We start from the raw sequence: 21075 nt of genomic DNA, 5'->3' as shown, positions 1-21075 counted from the left end.
TTGGCAAGTCCACCGTGAATGGGATCACTCTGACCAGGAATCTGTTCTTCCTGGCCTGGAACCTCCTGTAGTACGGGGTCAGCTTCTTCCTGTCTTGGGACTTCTGGTATTGGGTTCGGTGTTGGGTAAAATGCCACCATGGGAACCACTACTGCACCATGGTATGTTAGTAGGGTTTTGGGAAAGTCTCCTATACAGGTGTGATACACTTCCTCTTCTTTTTCCTTTACTGGTTGAACCTGTATGGGTTGAATAACTTCTGGTTCTGGCTGGACAACGTCTGGCTCTTTCAATGCTTCCGGACATAATTTAAGATTGTCTCTTGACACTAGTACAGATGTTAAGCCCCCGTTTTTGCTAATGAGACACATTTTAGGATTATCCATTCTTGTTGGTAAAACTGTGTAGGGTACGGCTTCCCACTGATTGTCTAGTTTATTGGTTCGACGATTTCTCTTGAGCACTTGGTCACCCGGTCTTAATGGGGTCGCTAGAGCATTCTGGTTGAAAGTTCGCTCTTGTCTTTCTCTAGTTTGCTGAAGGCTTCTTTCCACACTCTCTTGCACTTGGCGATACTGCTTTTGCCGTATGATATCCCAATTGGAGTCTTGAACTTCTGCGTCTGGTTTCAGAATTCCCATTTCTAGATCGATTGGTAATTGGCCGGGTCTTGCACGCATAAGGTAAGCTGGGGTGCAGTTGGTGGAGCTTACCGGGACATGATTATATACAGGTCCTTCTCAAAAAATTAGCATATAGTGTTAAATTTCATTATTTACCATAATGTAATGATTACAATTAAACTTTCATATATTATAGATTCATTATCCACCAACTGAAATTTGTCAGGTCTTTTATTGTTTTAATACTGATGATTTTGGCATACAACTCCTGATAACCCAAAAAACCTGTCTCAATAAATTAGCATATCAAGAAAAGGTTCTCTAAACGACCTATTACCCTAATCTTCTGAATCAACTAATTAACTCTAAACACATGCAAAAGATACCTGAGGCTTATATAAACTCCCTGCCGGGTTCATTACTCAAAACCCCCATCATGGGTAAGACTAGCGACCTGACAGATGTCAAGAAGGCCATCATTGACACCCTCAAGCAAGAGGGTAAGACCCAGAAAGAAATTTCTCAACAAATAGGCTGTTCCCAGAGTGCTGTATCAAGGCACCTCAATGGTAAGTCTGTTGGAAGGAAACAATGTGGCAGAAAACGCTGTACAACGAGAAGAGGAGACCGGACCCTGAGGAAGATTGTGGAGAAGGACCGATTCCAGACCTTGGGGAACCTGAGGAAGCAGTGGACTGAGTCTGGTGTGGAAACATCCAGAGCCACCGTGCACAGGCGTGTGCAGGAAATGGGCTACAGGTGCCGCATTCCCCAGGTAAAGCCACTTTTGAACCATAAACAGCGGCAGAAGTGCCTGACCTGGGCTACAGAGAAGCAGCACTGGACTGTTGCTAAGTGGTCCCAAGTACTTTTTTCTGATGAAAGCAAATTTTGCATGTCATTCGGAAATCAAGGTGCCAGAGTCTGGAGGAAGACTGGGGAGAAGGAAATGCCAAAATGCCTGAAGTCCAGTGTCAAGTACCCACAGTCAGTGATGGTGTGGGGTGCCATGTCAGCTGCTGGTGTTGGTCCACTGTGTTTCATCAAGGACAGGGTCAATGCTTTATGGTGATGAAGATTTCATTTTTTCAGCACGACCTGGCACCTGCTCACAGTGCCAAAACCACTGGTAAATGGTTTACTGACCATGGTATTACTGTGCTCAATTGGCCTGCCAACTCTCCTGACCTGAACCCCATAGAGAATCTGTGGGATATTGTGAAGAGAAAGTTGAGAGACGCAAGACCCAACACTCTGGATGAGCTTAAGGCCGCTATTGAAGCATCCTGGGCCTCCATAACATCTCAGCAGTGTCACAGGCTGATTGCCTCCATGCCACGCCGCATTGAAGCAGTCATTTCTGCCAAAGGATTCCCGACCAAGTATTGAGTGCATAACTTAACATTATAATTTGTTGGTTTTTTTGTTTGTTATTAAAAAACACTTTTATTTGATTGGATGGGTGAAATATGCTAATTTATTGAGACAGGTTTTTTGGGTTATCAGGAGTTGTATGCCAAAATCATCAGTATTAAAACAATAAAAGACCTGACAAATTTCAGTTGGTGGATAATGAATCTATAATATATGAAAGTTTAATTGTAATCATTACATTATGGTAAATAATGAAATTTAACACTATATGCTAATTTTTTGAGAAGGACCTGTAGATCTACCAAGTCAGGCAATTTCTCTGGCCATTGATTCCTTTCTGTCTCAGGTAAAGTCTTTAGTAGGTCTATTATAATATGGTTCATCTTCTCGCATAAGCCGTTTGTTTGTGGATGATAGGCCGTCGTCCGGATCTTTTTGCAACCATACATATTACAGAATTCTCTGAAGATTTCTGATTCAAAGGCTGTACCTTGGTCGGTGAGAACCTGTTCCGGATATCCATGGGGTCTACAAAAGTACGTTTGGAACGCTTTGGCTGCTGTTTTTGCTGTCAGTTTTTTTTATGGGTACTACTACCAAGAAGCGTGAATAATGGTCCACGATGGTCAAGGCATAGACATAGCCGGACCGGCTTGGTATTAACTTCACGTGGTCTATGGCTACAAGTTCAAGTGGTTGTTTGGTGATTATGGGCTGCAGTGGTGCTCTTTGGTTCTTTTGATCGTTTCTTCTGAGGTTGCACGGGCCACAATTTCTGCACCACTGTTCGATTGATTTTCTCATCCCGACCCAATAAAATCTTTCTCTTAGAAGTACTTCTAACTTTTTCCAACCAAAGTGACCAGCACCATTATGGTAAGCTTCGAGGACCATCTTGACATCTTGTTTAGGCACGATAATCTGCCAAACCAATTCATGTGTTTTCGGATTGGTGTACCTTCTACAGAGCTTCCCTTGATACAGGAACATTTTGCCTCTCTCTTTCCAGAGTTGATGCGTCTCTTCTGGGGCATCCTCATCGGGATATGCACTTTGCTCAGTTAACAGTTCCTTCACCAACTTCACAGCCGGATTGCTGTCTTGGGTGTCAGCCCATCTATGGTGTGCTAACGGATTAAAATTCACCTCTTGTTGTTTCTGATAGGTACTTGACTGATGATGTTTTGCCTTGGGATGATGGAAGGCTGGTAGTTCAATTTCTTCAAGCTCCCCCGTTTCTTCTTCTACATCTCTCAAGTGTGGCATCCGGGATAGGGCATCGGCATTTCCATTCTTGCGACCTGCTCGATACTTGATCTTGAAGTTGTAATTAGATAACCGGGCTATCCATCGCTGTTCTAATGCACCTAATTTGGCTGTGTCCAGGTGGGTCAACGGATTGTTGTCAGTATAGACAATAAATTCTGCAGCGGCCAGATAGTGTTTGAAACGTTCCGTCACAGCCCAAACTACTGCCAGTAGTTCCAATTTGAAGGAGCTATAATTTTCTGGATTTCTTTCAGTAGGCCGGAGCTTTCTACTTGCAAAGGCGATGACTTTCTCCCGACCTTCTTGCTTTTGTGACAGCACCGCTCCTAGTCCCACATTACTGGCATCGGTGTAGAGGATGAAAGGATGATGGTAATCTGGGTATGCCAGAACCTCTTCTCCGGTTAGTGCCTTCTTTAGTTGTTCAAAGGAGTCTTCCCTTTCGTCGTTCCACTGGAAAGGAGGGTTTCGGTTTGAAGGTTTCTTCGTCTGCCCTACCAAGGCGTCTTGCAAGGGTGCTGCCAACTTGGTAAATCCTTTTATAAATCTGCGATAGTAACCCACCAATCCCAGGAATTGCCTCACTTCTTTTGCGCTGGTAGGTCTCGGCCAATCCCTTATGGCGGTTATTTTCTCGGGATCCGGTGCTACTCCCTCCGAACTCACGATGTGTCCCAGGTACTGTACCTTTGGCTTGAGAAGGTGACATTTGGATGGCTTGATTTTCATGCCATACCTGGATAAGGCTTCGAACACTTCTGCCAAGTCTTTTAAGTGTTGTTCGTAAGTCTTTGAGTAGACGATCACATCATCTAGGTACAGGAGGACGGTCTCGAAGTTCTTGTGTCCGAGGCAGCATTCCATCAGCCGCTGGAAGGTACCGGATGCATTGCAGAGTCCGAACGGCATGCGATTAAATTCACTTAGACCCATTGGTGTGGTGAATGCCGTCTTTTCCTTATCTCTCTCAGCCACAGGGACTTGCCAATACCCGCTTGTTAAGTCTAAGGTGGAAAAATAATTAGCAGATTTCAAAGCAGTCAAGGACTCTTCTATCCTAGGCAAGGGGTAGGCGTCTTTATGGGTGATGTTATTAATCTGCCGGTAGTCTACGCACATTCTCATAGTTCCATCTTTTTTTTTGACAATCACTAGAGGGGCCGCCCAGGGGCTACAGCTGTCTCTTATTACCCCGGCCTGTTTCATTTCCCTCAGCATATCTTTTGCACATTGATAGTGAGCGGGCGGTATGGGTCTATATCTTTCTTTTATTGGGGGATGGTCACCTGTGGGGATTGTGTGTTCTACCCCTTCTATCCGTCCGAAGTCCAATGGGTGTTTACTGAAGACTTGTTCATATTCCGTCACTAGCCTATACACCCCTTGTTTTTGATGGGTAGGTGTTGAATTTATGCCCACGTGTAGCTGTTGGCACCAATCCTCCATTTCTCCATCTGAGCCATTGCCTTCCACCTGACAGGTTGGTTCTAAGGGCTCAATGGTTGTGATGGCATTGTTGTCAACAGTATATAGCTTTGCCATTGTAGCATACCTTGGCAAAGTGACCTCTTCCTCTCCACAGTTCAAAAGTCGTACCGGCACTCGTCCCCGGTGTACCTCGACTATCCCTCGTGCTGTGAGTATAGTGGGCCTGCTGTCGGTGTACACTGGTTCTATTAAGGCTTGATAATCTCGTCCCTTAGTACCAATGGCTGCTCTACACCATACCAGCATTTCTGTTTTTGGTGGGATTACAATAGACGTTGGATCACTTACCCTCACACTGCCGATTTCTCCACCTGCAACTTCTACCTGTTGCCTTAACATCAATACTTTTATTTCCCTTCGGAGAACTCTCTGCTGGCAGGATTGGGCAGTTTCAGCAATTTGCTGTAAGACAGAAATAACTTCGGAAAAGCAGTTCTCTAACACATTCATTCCTATTAATACAGTTGGTTCACAGTTCCGCCGGTCAACATCAACAACAATTATACCCTGTTTCTTCAATTCTACTTTACCAATCTTTATGGTCATCTCCCTGAATCCTAGTTTCGGTACCAACTTACTATTACTGGCCCATATATCTAGTTCAACATCAGAGGGCCCTTTATCAATATCTGCATCAGCCCAGTACCTCTTATAAAGGATATACGGTATAGATGAAATCTGGGAACCTGTGTCCAGCAAAGCGTTGAGGGGCATTCCGTCCAGCACGATAGGGATAATGGGTCGTCCTCCGATGTACCTGTCGTGCCAGGGTGTTGGGCCTTGAAAGTTCATTCCTGCGAAGCGGCCCGCATTCCCAGGGGATTCCCGTTTAAATCACAATCTCGTGCAAAGTGGCCTGGCTGCTGGCAACGGCGGCAAATGGGCTGTCCATCCGGTTGGTAGCGGTCGCGGGGTCGTCCTCTCCATGTCGGGTATCTCCGGGGTCTCATCCATGGAACACCTTCTCTACGGTTTGACAACTCCATCTTGGGTCCTCTCATCTCCTGCATGGTTTTAGCCATTGAAGCAACAACATCAGTTAAAGAGTCAAGCTTTTGTTGAAGAGCCTCATTAGTACTGGGCCCCAGGGGCTTAGCAATGGCCCCAGACATAGCTGATGTCACTGGCACTCCCTGTTGTTGAGGTGCCTCTGCCATGGGTTGCGCAGGATCCTGATCCCGAGGTGCCTCTGCCAGCTGGAGACGTATAGCGCTCTCCTTTAATTGGGCAAATGTCAATTCAGGGTTCTTAAAAACAAGCATGCTCACATGCCCCCGGTGAGAAGGGGTGTAGAGTCCCTCAATAAATTGATCTCTTAGCAGTTTATCCGCTCCGGTGTTAAAAATGGGTTCAGCCAGTGTAAGTGATTTAAGGGCTTCCTGCAGGTTTAAGGCAAAGTCTCTCACGCCCTCATTAGCTTTTTGTTTGCAATTAAAGAATCGTATTTTAGCTTTGCTGCTGGCCGTGGTTTCAAATGTAGCTTTTAATCCAGCAAATATGCGTTCAACAGTGCCTTTTAGATCAGCTGCCCATGCTGTGACTTCTCGCTTAGCATGGCCACTTAACTGCATCATCAGGAGACTAACACGCTGAACTTCACCCACGGGGAACATGTTAAAATGGGCCAGCATCTTTTCTCTGAAATCGTCAAGGGTATTAGGCTCACCTTCATACATTGGAAGCCATGGGCCACCCGGGGTATATGGCATCAGCACCGGCATGATGAGCGCCACTCCTTGCACCGCTGCGCTGCCGGACTCTCTATTGACACTCTGTCTTTCAGCTGCATTAGCGTTGCCGAGTGCTGCGGCGTCTCCGTGCTGCGACATACTGTGCCCCCTTAGTTAATCCGGACCCTTCCGGTCCTCCGCTTCCGTCGGGATAGTGTAGATTCGTTCCGCTGTGCAGCAGGATCGATTTTCCCCTTGCTCTGATGTCAGAGCGCTCAGCTTGGTGCCGCCCACAATGTCACGCCCCCTGCTGCTCCCACCCACCGCGCTCTGTAATGGTGGATTCTGAAGTTTTTCAGTTAGACTGGGGCTCAGGTGATGGCGTAGCTCAATTAACAGTCTCGTGCCTAACGGTTATGAGGTGATTACCTCAGGGGATGGCGGCCATCTTTACTCCATTATAACCAATGGGGAAAAGTCACTTTCAATAGTTTTCAATGGGGAATGGATTTTTCTTTAATAAAGTCAATTTTCAAGATTTTTCGTCCAAGTTTTCACAGTTTTGGGCTCCAATCACGGCACACAATACCCGGTATACGGGCTGGCTAGATCCTGTTCGTGACGCCAATTGTGACGCCCAAGAGACCGGGATACCCAGCACCGGACCAATGGAGTCTGTCTCTTGAGGGGGATGTCACAGGTGGCTTGACCCGGTGCTGTGGCCTCAGGCAATGCACAGTGTAAGGGGTATCGTGAGGGGACAGGCACTTACTTGATCAGCAGCAGGTTCTCCCAGCGGCGATGATCCCGATCCTGGATAGATGGCTATTGTCCAAATGAAAGACTGAGGCACTGAAACGTTTAACCAGTTTACTTTAACATAAAAGGATTTACAACCAGTCCTGTCACCGGAGTCTGTATGGGAACTCTGAGTTACTTTGACCCTGCCGGGGTCTTCGCCTCTTATTGTGCGCAATTTCTGTGTGGCCCTGCTGCTGTATGTGAACTGGCTGCCAGCCCAATCTGTCCCCTCCGGGTCCTGGTTCGACGGGCAACCCGAGTCCTTTTATCGGCTTACCCCCTCCGGGAGTACCGCTGAACTCTGTGTCTGTTGCTGCGTCCGGCCCTAGTGAAGCTGATATCACCTCACGTTTTTCCGGTTGCTGTATTATATATAATGAATACAGCCACGGATCCGGTATCCGTCTTTGCGCCTGTTCTGGGTAGTGATTAATGCTACCCGGTTCTCACAATGTCCCTTTTCTCTGTCCCTCTTCTCCTCAGGCCGGTGATTTGGGCCTGGAAACCGTCATAGGGCTGTTAGAAATTCAGCTGTATGACCTCTCACTATCAGCTCCTTGGCCCAACTGCCATTTCTTTTCTCAGACCAGAATGGATCAAGGGGAGTCTCTGGAGCTCCCCCTTCTGGCCGGAGGTGGTAGTGCAGTCTTGCTATTTTAGTATTTGTATTTACTGTCAGTAACTAGTTTTGTGGCAAATACCCCTAGGGGTGCCACATTTACAACCCACAGAAGTTGCTCAAGTAGTACAACTAATCAAGGATGGCACATCAATGCGAGCTGTGGCAAGAAGGGTAGCCGTAACAATTATGAAGGTACGAAGGAATCTGATAGCGTGGGATAAAACCAGTCTAAGAACAAAGCTGCAGCAAAAAGGTGTATTTCTCAAAATAGAAATGCAAACAGAACTAGCATAGATATTCCTGCAAGTGAAACGAGGTGCACAGCACAAAATAGTAGATCACAGAAAACTGAATAGCGGGGCCCGACCGCTAATAAGAACCAGTCCAGCAAGGATATGACGCAGGAGTGCACGAGACACTTAAACGTGGAAGTCCAGCAAGGATATTACCGTATATACTCGAGTATAAGCCGAGATTTTCAGCCCAAAATTTTGGGCTGAAAGTGCCCCTCTCGGCTTATTCTCGAGTCAATGTGGGTGGCATGGTCGGCGGGTGAGGGGGTGAGGGCGCTGAGGTATACTTACCTAGTCCCAGCGATCCTCGCGCTGTCCCTGCCGTCCCACGGTCTTCTGTGCTGCAGCTTCTTCCCCTCTTCAGCAGTCACGTGGGACCGCTCATTAGAGAAATGAATAAGCGGCTCCACCTCCCATAGGGGTGGAGCCGCCTATTCATTCCTCTAATCAGCGGTGCCTGTGACCGCTGATAGAGAAAGAAGCTGCGTCACCGAAGACCAGGCAGAGGGACAGCGCGAGGATCGCCAGGACTAGGTAAGTATAGCATATTCACCTGTCCTCGTTCCAGCCGCCGAGCGTCGCTCCATCTTCCCGGCCGGCGCCTCCATCTTCCCGGCGTCTGCGCTCTGACTGTTCAGGCAGAGGGCGCGATGACGCATACAGTGTGCGCGGCGCCCTCTGCCTGATCAGTCAGAGCAGAGACGCCGGGAAGATGGAGGCGCCGGAACGAGACGCCGGGAGCTGCAATCAAGGGAGGTGAGTATGTGGTTTTTTTTTTTTATTGCAGCAGCAGCAGCGGCGGCGGAGATTTATGTGGAGCATCTATGGGGCACAGTGAACGGTGCAGAGCACCGTATATGGCACATCTATGGGGCACAATGAACGGTGCAGAGCACCGTATATGGCACATCTATGGGGCACAGTGAACGGTGCAGGGCACCGTATATGGCACATCTATGGGGCACAGTGAACGGTGCAGAGCACTGTATATGGCACATCTATGGGGCACAGTGAACGGTGCAGAGCACCGTATATGGCACATCTATGGGGCACAATGAACGGTGCAGAGCACCGTATATGGCACATCTATGGGGCACAGTGAACGGTGCAGGGCACCGTATATGGCACATCTATGGGGCACAATGAACGGTGTGGGGCACAGTATATGGCACATCTATGGGGCACAGTGAACGGTGCGGGGCACTGTATATGGCACATCTATGGGGCACAGTGAACGGTGCGGAGCACTGTATATGGCACATCTATGGGGCACAGTGAACGGTGCACAGCACCGTATATGGCACATCTATGGGGCACAATGAACGGTGCGGGGCACAGTATATGGCACATCTATGGGGCACAGTGAACGGTGCAGAGCACCGTATATGGCACATCTATGGGGCACAGTGAACGGTGCAGAGCACCGTATATGGCACATCTATGGGGCACAGTGAACGGTGCAGAGCACCGTATATGGCACATCTATGGGGCACAGTGAACGGTGCGGAGCACCGTATATGGCACATCTATGGGGCACAGTGAACGGTGCAGAGCACCGTATATGGCACATCTATGGGGCACAGTGAACGGTGCAGGGCACCGTATATGGCACATCTATGGGGCACAGTGAACGGTGAAGAGCACCGTATATGGCACATCTATGGGGCACAGTGAACGGTGCAGAGCACTGTATATGGCACATCTATGGGGCACAGTGAACGGTGCAGAGCACCGTATATGGCACATCTATGGGGCACAGTGAACGGTGCAGAGCACTGTATATGGCACATCTATGGGGCACAGTGAACGGTGCAGAGCACCGTATATGGCACATCTATGGGGCACAGAGAACGGTGCAGAGCACCGTATATGGCACATCTATGGGGCACAGTGAACGGTGCGGAGCACCGTATATGGCACATCTATGGGGCACAGTGAACGGTGCAGAGCACCGTATATGGCACATCTATGGGGCACAGTGAACGGTGCAGAGCACCGTATATGGCACATCTATGGGGCACAGTGAACGGTGAAGAGCACCGTATATGGCACATCTATGGGGCACAGTGAACGGTGCAGAGCACCGTATATGGCACATCTACGGGGCACAGTGAACGGTGCAGAGCACCGTATATGGCACATCTACGGGGCACAGTGAACGGTGCAGAGCACCGTATATGGCACATCTACGGGGCACAGTGAACGGTGCAGAGCACCGTATATGGCACATCTATGGGGCACAGTGAACGGTGCAGGGCACCGTATATGGCACATCTACGGGGCACAATGAACGGTGCAGAGCACCGTATATGGCACATCTATGGGGCACAGTGAACGGTGCAGAGCACCGTATATGGCACATCTATGGGGCACAGTGAACGGTGAAGAGCACCGTATATGGCACATCTATGGGGCACAGTGAACGGTGCAGAGCACTGTATATGGCACATCTATGGGACACAGTGAACGGTGCAGAGCACTGTATATGGCACATCTATGGGACACAGTGAACGGTGCAGAGCACTGTATATGGCACATCTATGGGACACAATGAACGGTGCAGAGCACTGTATGGCACATCTATGGGGCACAGTGAACGGTGCAGAGCACCGTATATGGCACATCTATGGGGCACAGTGAACGGTGCAGAGCACCGTATATGGCACATCTATGGGGCACAGTGAACGGTGCAGAGCACTGTATATGGCACATCTATGGGGCACAGTGAACGGTGCAGAGCACTGTATATGGCACATCTATGGGGCACAGTGAACGGTGCAGAGCACTGTATATGGCACATCTATGGGGCACAGTGAATGGTGCAGAGCACCGTATATGGCACATCTATGGGGCACAGTGAACGGTGCAGAGCACCGTATATGGCACATCTATGGGGCACAGTGAACGGTGCAGAGCACTGTATATGGCACATCTATGGGGCACAATGAACGGTGCAGAGCACTGTATATGGCACATCTATGGGGCACAATGAACGGTGCAGAGCACTGTATATGGCACATCTATGGGGCACAATGAACGGTGCAGAGCACTGTATATGGCACATCTATGGGGCACAGTGAACGGTGCAGAGCACTGTATATGGCACATCTATGGGGCACAATGAACGGTGCAGAGCACTGTATATGGCACATCTATGGGGCACAGTGAACGGTGCAGAGCACCGTATATGGCACAGCTATGGGGCACAGTGAACGGTGCAGAGCACCGTATATGGCACATCTATGGGGCACAGTGAACGGTGCAGAGCACCGTATATGGCACATCTATGGGGCATAGTGAACGGTGCAGAGCATTGTATATGGCACATCTATGGGGCACAGTGAATGGTGCAGGGCACTGTATATGGCACATCTATGGGGCACAGTGAACGGTGCAGAGCACCGTATATGGCACATCTATGGGGCACAGTGAATGGTGCAGGGCACTGTATATGGCACATCTATGGGGCACAGTGAACGGTGCAGAGCACCGTATATGGCACATCTATGGGGCACAGTGAACGGTGCGGAGCACCGTATATGGCACATCTATGGGGCACAGTGAACGGTGCAGAGCACCGTATATGGCACATCTATGGGGCACAGTGAACGGTGCAGAGCACAGTATATGGCACATCTATGGGGCACAGTGAACGGTGCAGAGCACCGTATATGGCACATCTATGGGGCACAGTGAACGGTGCAGAGCACCGTATATGGCACATCTATGGGGCACAGTGAACGGTGCAGAGCACAGTATATGGCACATCTATGGGGCACAGTGAACGGTGCAGAGCACCGTATATGGCACATCTATGGGGCACAGTGAACGGTGCAGAGCACCGTATATGGCACATCTATGGGGCACAGTGAACGGTGCAGAGCACCGTATATGGCACATCTATGGGGCACAGTGAACGGTGCAGGGCACTGTATATGGCACATCTATGGGGCACAGTGAACGGTGCAGAGCACTGTATATGGCACATCTATGGGGCACAGTGAACGGTGCAGAGCACCGTATATGGCACATCTATGGGGCACAGTGAACGGTGCAGAGCACTGTATATGGCACATCTATGGGGCACAGTGAACGGTGCAGAGCACTGTATATGGCACATCTATGGGGCACAGTGAACGGTGCAGGGCACTGTATATGGCACATCTATGGGGCACAGTGAACGGTGCGGAGCACTGTATATGGCACATCTATGGGGCACAGTGAACGGTGCGGAGCACTGTATATGGCACATCTATGGGGCACAGTGAACGGTGCAGAGCACCGTATATGGCACATCTATGGGGCACAGTGAATGGTGCAGAGCACTGTATATGGCACATCTATGGGGCACAGTGAACGGTGCGGAGCACTGTATATGGCACATCTATGGGGCACAGTGAACGGTGCAGAGCACTGTATATGGCACATCTATGGGGCACAGTGAATGGTGCGGAGCACCGTATATGGCACATCTATGGGGCACAGTGAACGGTGCAGAGCACTGTATATGGCACATCTATGGGGCACAGTGAACGGTGCAGGGCACCGTATATGGCACATCTATGGGGCACAGTGAATGGTGCAGAGCACCGTATATGGCACATCTATGGGGCACAGTGAACGGTGCAGAGCACCGTATATGGCACATCTATGGGGCACAGTGAATGGTGCAGAGCACCGTATATGGCACATCTATGGGGCACAGTGAATGGTGCAGAGCACCGTATATGGCACATCTATGGGGCACAGTGAACGGTGCAGAGCACCGTATGTGGCACATCTATGGGGCACAGTGAACGGTGCAGAGCACCGTATATGGCACATCTATGGGGCACAGTGAACGGTGCGGAGCACCGTATATGGCACATCTATGGGGCACAGTGAATGGTGCAGAGCACCGTATATGGCACATCTATGGGGCACAGTGAACGGTGCAGAGCACCGTATATGGCACATCTATGGGGCACAGTGAACGGTGCAGAGCACTGTATATGGCACATCTATGGGGCACAGTGAACGGTGCAGAGCACCGTATATGGCACATCTATGGGGCACAGTGAACGGTGCAGAGCACTGTATGGCACATCTATGGGGCACAGTGAATGGTGCAGAGCACCGTATATGGCACATCTATGGGGCACAGTGAATGGTGCAGAGCACCGTATATGGCACATCTATGGGGCACAGTGAACGGTGCAGAGCACCGTATATGGCACATCTATGGGGCACAATGAACGGTGCAGGGCACCGTATATGGCACATCTATGGGGCACAATGAACGGTGCAGGGCACCGTATATGGCACATCTATGGGGCACAATGAACGGTGCAGAGCACTGTATATGGCACATCTATGGGGCACAATGAACGGTGCAGGGCACTGTATATGGCACATCTATGGGGCACAATGAACGGTGCAGGGCACCGTATATGGCACATCTATGGGGCACAATGAACGGTGCAGAGCACTGTATATGGCACATCTATGGGGCACAATGAACGGTGCAGGGCACTGTATATGGCACATCTATGGGGCACAATGAACGGTGCAGGGCACCGTATATGGCACATCTATGGGGCACAATGAACGGTGCAGAGCACTGTATATGGCACATCTATGGGGCACAATGAACGGTGCAGGGCACTGTATATGGCACATCTATGGGGCACAATGAACGGTGCAGAGCACTGTATATGGCACATCTATGGGGCACAATGAACGGTGCAGGGCACTGTATATGGCACATCTATGGGGCACAATGAACGGTGCAGAGCACTGTATATGGCACATCTATGGGGCACAATGAACGGTGCAGGGCACCGTATATGGCACATCTATGGGGCACAATGAACGGTGCAGGGCACCGTATATGGCACATCTATGGGGCACAATGAACGGTGCAGGGCACCGTATATGGCACATCTATGGGGCACAGTGAACGGTGCAGAGCACTGTATATGGCACATCTATGGGGCACAATGAACGGTGCAGAGCACTGTATATGGCACATCTATGGGGCACAATGAACGGTGCAGAGCACCGTATATGGCACATCTATGGGGCACAATGAACGGTGCAGGGCACCGTATATGGCACATCTATGGGGCACAATGAACGGTGCAGGGCACCGTATATGGCACATCTATGGGGCACAATGAACGGTGCAGGGCACCGTATATGGCACATCTATGGGGCACAATGAACGGTGCAGAGCACTGTATATGGCACATCTATGGGGCACAATGAACGGTGCAGGGCACTGTATATGGCACATCTATGGGGCACAATGAACGGTGCAGGGCACCGTATATGGCACATCTATGGGGCACAATGAACGGTGCAGAGCACTGTATATGGCACATCTATGGGGCACAATGAACGGTGCAGGGCACTGTATATGGCACATCTATGGGGCACAATGAACGGTGCAGGGCACCGTATATGGCACATCTATGGGGCACAATGAACGGTGCAGAGCACTGTATATGGCACATCTATGGGGCACAATGAACGGTGCAGGGCACTGTATATGGCACATCTATGGGGCACAATGAACGGTGCAGAGCACTGTATATGGCACATCTATGGGGCACAATGAACGGTGCAGGGCACTGTATATGGCACATCTATGGGGCACAATGAACGGTGCAGAGCACCGTATATGGCACATCTATGGGGCACAATGAACGGTGCAGGGCACCGTATATGGCACATCTATGGGGCACAGTGAACGGTGTAGAGCACCGTATATGGCACATCTATGGGGCACAGTGAACGGTGCAGAGCACCGTATATGGCACATCTATGGGGCACAATGAACGGTGCAGAGCACTGTATATGGCACATCTATGGGGCACAATGAACGGTGCAGGGCACTGTATATGGCACATCTATGGGGCACAATGAACGGTGCAGAGCACCGTATATGGCACATCTATGGGGCACAATGAACGGTGCAGGGCACCGTATATGGCACATCTATGGGGCACAGTGAACGGTGTAGAGCACTGTATATGGCACATCTATGGGGCACAGTGAACGGTGCAGAGCACCGTATATGGCACATCTATGGGGCACAATGAACGGTGCAGAGCACCGTATATGGCACATCTATGGGGCACAGTGAACGGTGCAGAGCACTGTATATGGCACATCTATGGGGCACAGTGAACGGTGTAGAGCACCGTATATGGCACATCTATGGGGCACAGTGAACGGTGCAGAGCACCGTATATGGCACATCTATGGGGCACAATAAACGGTGCAGAGCACTGTATATGGCACATCTATGGGGCACAATGAACGGTGCAGAGCACTGTATATGGCACATCTATGGGTCACAGAGAACGGTGCAGGGCACTGTATATGGCACATCTATGGGGCACAGTGAACGGTGCAGGGCACCGTATATGGCACATCTATGGGGCACAATGAACGGTGCAGGGCACCGTATATGGCACATCTATGGGGCACAATGAACGGTGCAGAGCACTGTATATGGCACATCTATGGGGCACAATGAACGGTGCAGGGCACTGTATATGGCACATCTATGGGGCACAATGAACGGTGCAGGGCACCGTATATGGCACATCTATGGGGCACAATGAACGGTGCAGAGCACTGTATATGGCACATCTATGGGGCACAATGAACGGTGCAGGGCACTGTATATGGCACATCTATGGGGCACAGTGAACGGTGCAGAGCACCGTATATGGCACATCTATGGGGCACAATAAACGGTGCAGAGCACTGTATATGGCACATCTATGGGGCACAATGAACGGTGCAGAGCACTGTATATGGCACATCTATGGGTCACAGAGAACGGTGCAGAGCACCGTATATGGCACATCTATGGGGCACAGTGAACGGTGCAGAGCACTGTATATGGCACATCTATGGGGCACAGTGAACGGTGCAGAGCACCGTATATGGCACATCTATGGGGCACAGTGAACGGTGCAGAGCACTGTATATGGCACATCTATGGGGCACAGTGAACGGTGCAGAGCACTGTATATGGCACATCTATGGGTCACAGAGAACGGTGCAGAGCACTGTATATGGCACATCTATGGGTCACAGTGAACGGTGCAGGGCACCGTATATGGCACATCTATGGGGCACAGTGAACGGTGCAGGGCACCGTATATGGCACATCTATGGGGCACAGTGAACGGTGCAGAGCACTGTATATGGCACATCTATGGGGCACAGTGAACGGTGCAGGGCACCGTATATGGCACATCTATGGGGCACAGTGAACGGTGCAGAGCACCGTATATGGCACATCTATGGGGCACAGTGAACGGTGCAGAGCACCGTATATGGCACATCTATGGGGCACAGTGAACGGTGCAGAGCACTGTATATGGCACATCTATGGGGCACAGTGAACGGTGCAGAGCACTGTATATGGCACATCTATGGGGCACAATGAACGGTGCAGAGCACCGTATATGGCACATCTATGGGGCACAGTGAACGGTGCAGGGCACCGTATATGGCACATCTATGGGGCACAATGAACGGTGCAGGGCACTGTATATGGCACATCTATGGGGCACAGTGAACGGTGCAGAGCACCGTATATGGCACATCTATGGGGCACAGTGAACGGTGCAGAGCACCGTATATGGCACATCTATGGGGCACAGTGAACGGTGCAGAGCACTGTATATGGCACATCTATGGGGCACAATGAACGGTGCAGAGCACTGTATATGGCACATCTATGGGGCACAGTGAACGGTGCAGAGCACCGTATATGGCACATCTATGGGGCACAGTGAACGGTGCAGAGCACTGTATATGGCACATCTATGGGGCACAGAGAACGGTGCAGGGCACCGTATATGGCACATCTATGGGGCACAGTGAACGGTGCAGGGCACCGTATATGGCACATCTATGGGGCACAGTGAACGGTGCAGGGCACTGTATATGGCACATCTATGGGGCACAGTGAACGGTGCAGAGCACTGTATATGGCACATCTATGGGGCACAGAGAACGGTGCAGGGCACCGTATATGGCACATCTATGGGGCACAGTGAACGGTGCGGAGCACCGTATATGGCACATCTATGGGGCACAGTGAACGGTGCAGAGCACCGTATATGGCACATCTATGGGGCACAATGAACGGTGCAGAGCACTGTATATGGCACATCTATGGGGCACAGAGAACGGTGCAGGGCACCGTATATGGCACATCTATGGGGCACAGTGAACGGTGCAGGGCACCGTATATGGCACATCTATGGGGCACAGTGAACGGTGCAGGGCACTGTATATGGCACATCTATGGGGCACAGTGAACGGTGCAGAGCACCGTATATGGCACATCTATGGGGCACAGTGAACGGTGCAGAGCACCGTATATGGCACATCTATGGGGCACAGTGAACGGTGCAGAGCACCGTATATGGCACATCTATGGGGCACAGTGAACGGTGCAGGGCACCGTATATGGCACATCTATGGGGCACAGTGAACGGTGCAGAGCACTGTATATGGCACATCTATGGGGCACAATGAACGGTGCAGAGCACTGTATATGGCACATCTATGGGGCACAGTGAACGGTGCAGAGCACCGTATATGGCACATCTATGGGGCACAGTGAACGGTGCAGAGCACTGTATATGGCACATCTATGGGGCACAATGAACGGTGCAGAGCACTGTATATGGCACATCTATGGGGCACAGTGAACGGTGCAGAGCACTGTATATGGCACATCTATGGGGCACAATGAACGGTGCAGAGCACCGTATATGGCACATCTATGGGGCACAGTGAACGGTGCAGGGCACCGTATATGGCACATCTATGGGGCACAATGAACGGTGCAGAGCACTGTATATGGCACATCTATGGGGCACAGTGAACGGTGCAGAGCACCGTATATGGCACATCTATGGGGCACAGTGAACGGTGCAGAGCACCGTATATGGCACATCTATGGGGCACAGTGAACGGTGCAGAGCACCGTATATGGCACATCTATGGGGCACAGTGAACGGTGCAGAGCACCGTATATGGCACATCTATGGGGCACAGTGAACGGTGCAGAGCACCGTATATGGCACATCTATGGGGCACAATGAACGGTGCAGAGCACTGTATATGGCACATCTATGGGGCACAATGAACGGTGCAGAGCACTGTATATGGCACATCTATGGGACACAATGAACGGTGCAGAGCACCGTATATGGCACATCTATGGGGCACAGTGAACGGTGCAGGGCACCGTATATGGCACATCTATGGGGCACAGTGAACGGTGCAGAGCACCGTATATGGCACACCTATGGGGCACAGTGAACGGTGCAGAGCACTGTATATGGCACATCTATGGGGCACAATGAACGGTGCAGAGCACTGTATATGGCACATCTATGGGGCACAATGAACGGTGCAGGGCACCGTATATGGCACATCTATGGGGCACAGTGAACGGTGCAGGGCACCGTATATGGCACATCTATGGGGCACAGTGAACGGTGCGGAGCACTGTATATGGCACATCTATGGGGCACAGTGAACGGTGCAGAGCACTGTATATGGCACATCTATGGGCACAGTGAACGGTGCAGAGCACTGTATATGGCACATCTATGGGGCACAGTGAACGGTGCAGAGCACTGTATATGGCACATCTATGGGGCACAGTGAACGGTGCAGAGCACTGTATATGGCACATCTATGGGGCACAGTGAACGGTGCAGAGCACTGTATATGGCACATCTATGGGGCACAATGAACGGTGCAGGGCACCGTATATGGCACATCTATGGGGCACAGTGAACGGTGCAGGGCACCGTATATGGCACATCTATGGGGCACAGTGAACGGTGCGGAGCACTGTATATGGCACATCTATGGGGCACAGTGAACGGTGCAGAGCACCGTATATGGCACATCTATGGGCACAGTGAACGGTGCAGAGCACTGTATATGGCACATCTATGGGCACAGTGAACGGTGCAGAGCACTGTATATGGCACATCTATGGGGCACAGTGAACGGTGCGGAGCACTGTATATGGCACATCTATGGGCACAGTGAACGGTGCAGAGCACTGTATATGGCACATCTATGGGGCACAGTGAACGGTGAAGAGCACAGTATATGGCACATCTATGGGGCACAGTGAACGGTGCAGAGCACAGTATATGGCACATCTATGGGGCACAGTGAACGGTGCAGGGCACCGTATATGGCACATCTATGGGGCACAGTGAACGGTGCAGAGCACTGTATATGGCACATCTATGGGGCACAGTGAACGGTGCAGAGCACTATATATGGCACATCTATGGGGCACAGTGAACGGTGCGGAGCACTGTATATGGCACATCTATGGGGCACAGTGAACGGTGCGGAGCACTGTATATGGCACATCTATGGGCACAGTGAACGGTGCAGAGCACTGTATATGGCACATCTATGGGGCACAGTGAACGGTGAAGAGCACCGTATATGGCACATCTATGGGGCACAGTGAACGGTGCAGAGCACTGTATATGGCACATCTATGGGGCACAGTGAACGGTGCAGAGCACTGTATATGGCACATCTATGGGGCACAGTGAACGGTGCAGAGCACAGTATATGGCACATCTATGGGGCACAGTGAACGGTGCAGGGCACCGTATATGGCACATCTATGGGGCACAGTGAACGGTGCAGAGCACTGTATATGGCACATCTATGGGGCACAATGAACGGTGCAGAGCACTATATATGGCACATCTATGGGGCACAGTGAACGGTGCAGAGCACCGTATATGGCACATCTATGGGGCACAGTGAACGATGCAGAGCACCGTATATGGCACATCTATGGGGCACAGTGAACGGTGCAGGGCACCGTATATGGCACATCTATGGGGCACAGTGAACGGTGCAGAGCACTGTATATGGCACATCTATGGGGCACAGTGAACGGTGCAGAGCACCGTATATGGCACATCTATGGGGCACAGTGAACGGTGCAGAGCACCGTATATGGCACATCTATGGGGCACAGTGAACGGTGCAGGGCACCGTATATGGCACATCTATGGGGCACAGTGAACGGTGCAGAGCACCGTATATGGCACATCTATGGGGCACAGTGAACGGTGCAGGGCACCGTATATGGCACATCTATGGGGCACAGTGAACGGTGCAGGGCACCGTATATGGCACATCTATGGGGCACAGTGAACGGTGCAGAGCACCGTATATGGCACATCTATGGGGCACAATGAACGGTGCAGAGCACCGTATATGGCACATCTATGGGGCACAGTGAACGGTGCAGAGCACCGTATATGGCACATCTATGGGGCACAGTGAACGGTGCAGAGCACCGTATATGGCACATCTATGGGGCACAGTGAACGGTGCAGGGCACCGTATATGGCACATCTATGGGGCACAGTGAACGGTGCAGAGCACTGTATATGGCACATCTATGGGGCACAGTGAACGGTGCAGAGCACTGTATATGGCACATCTATGGGGCACAGTGAACGGTGCAGGGCACCGTATATGGCACATCTATGGGGCACAGTGAACGGTGCAGGGCACCGTATATGGCACATCTATGGGGCACAGTGAACGGTGCAGGGCACCGTATATGGCACATCTATGGGGCACAGTGAACGGTGCAGGGCACCGTATATGGCACATCTATGGGGCACAGTGAACGGTGCAGGGCACCGTATATGGCACATCTATGGGGCACAGTGAACGGTGCAGAGCACCGTATATGGCACATCTATGGGGCACAGTGAACGGTGCAGAGCACCGTATATGGCACATCTATGGGGCACAATGAACGGTGCAGAGCACTCTATATGGCACATCTATGGGGCACAGTGAACGGTGCAGAGCACCGTATATGGCACATCTATGGGGCACAATAAACGGTG

Source organism: Ranitomeya imitator, chromosome 5 (genome assembly GCF_032444005.1).
Source record: "Ranitomeya imitator isolate aRanImi1 chromosome 5, aRanImi1.pri, whole genome shotgun sequence".
NCBI lineage: Eukaryota > Metazoa > Chordata > Amphibia > Anura > Dendrobatidae > Ranitomeya > Ranitomeya imitator.
This window is presented reverse-complemented; position numbering follows the sequence as displayed.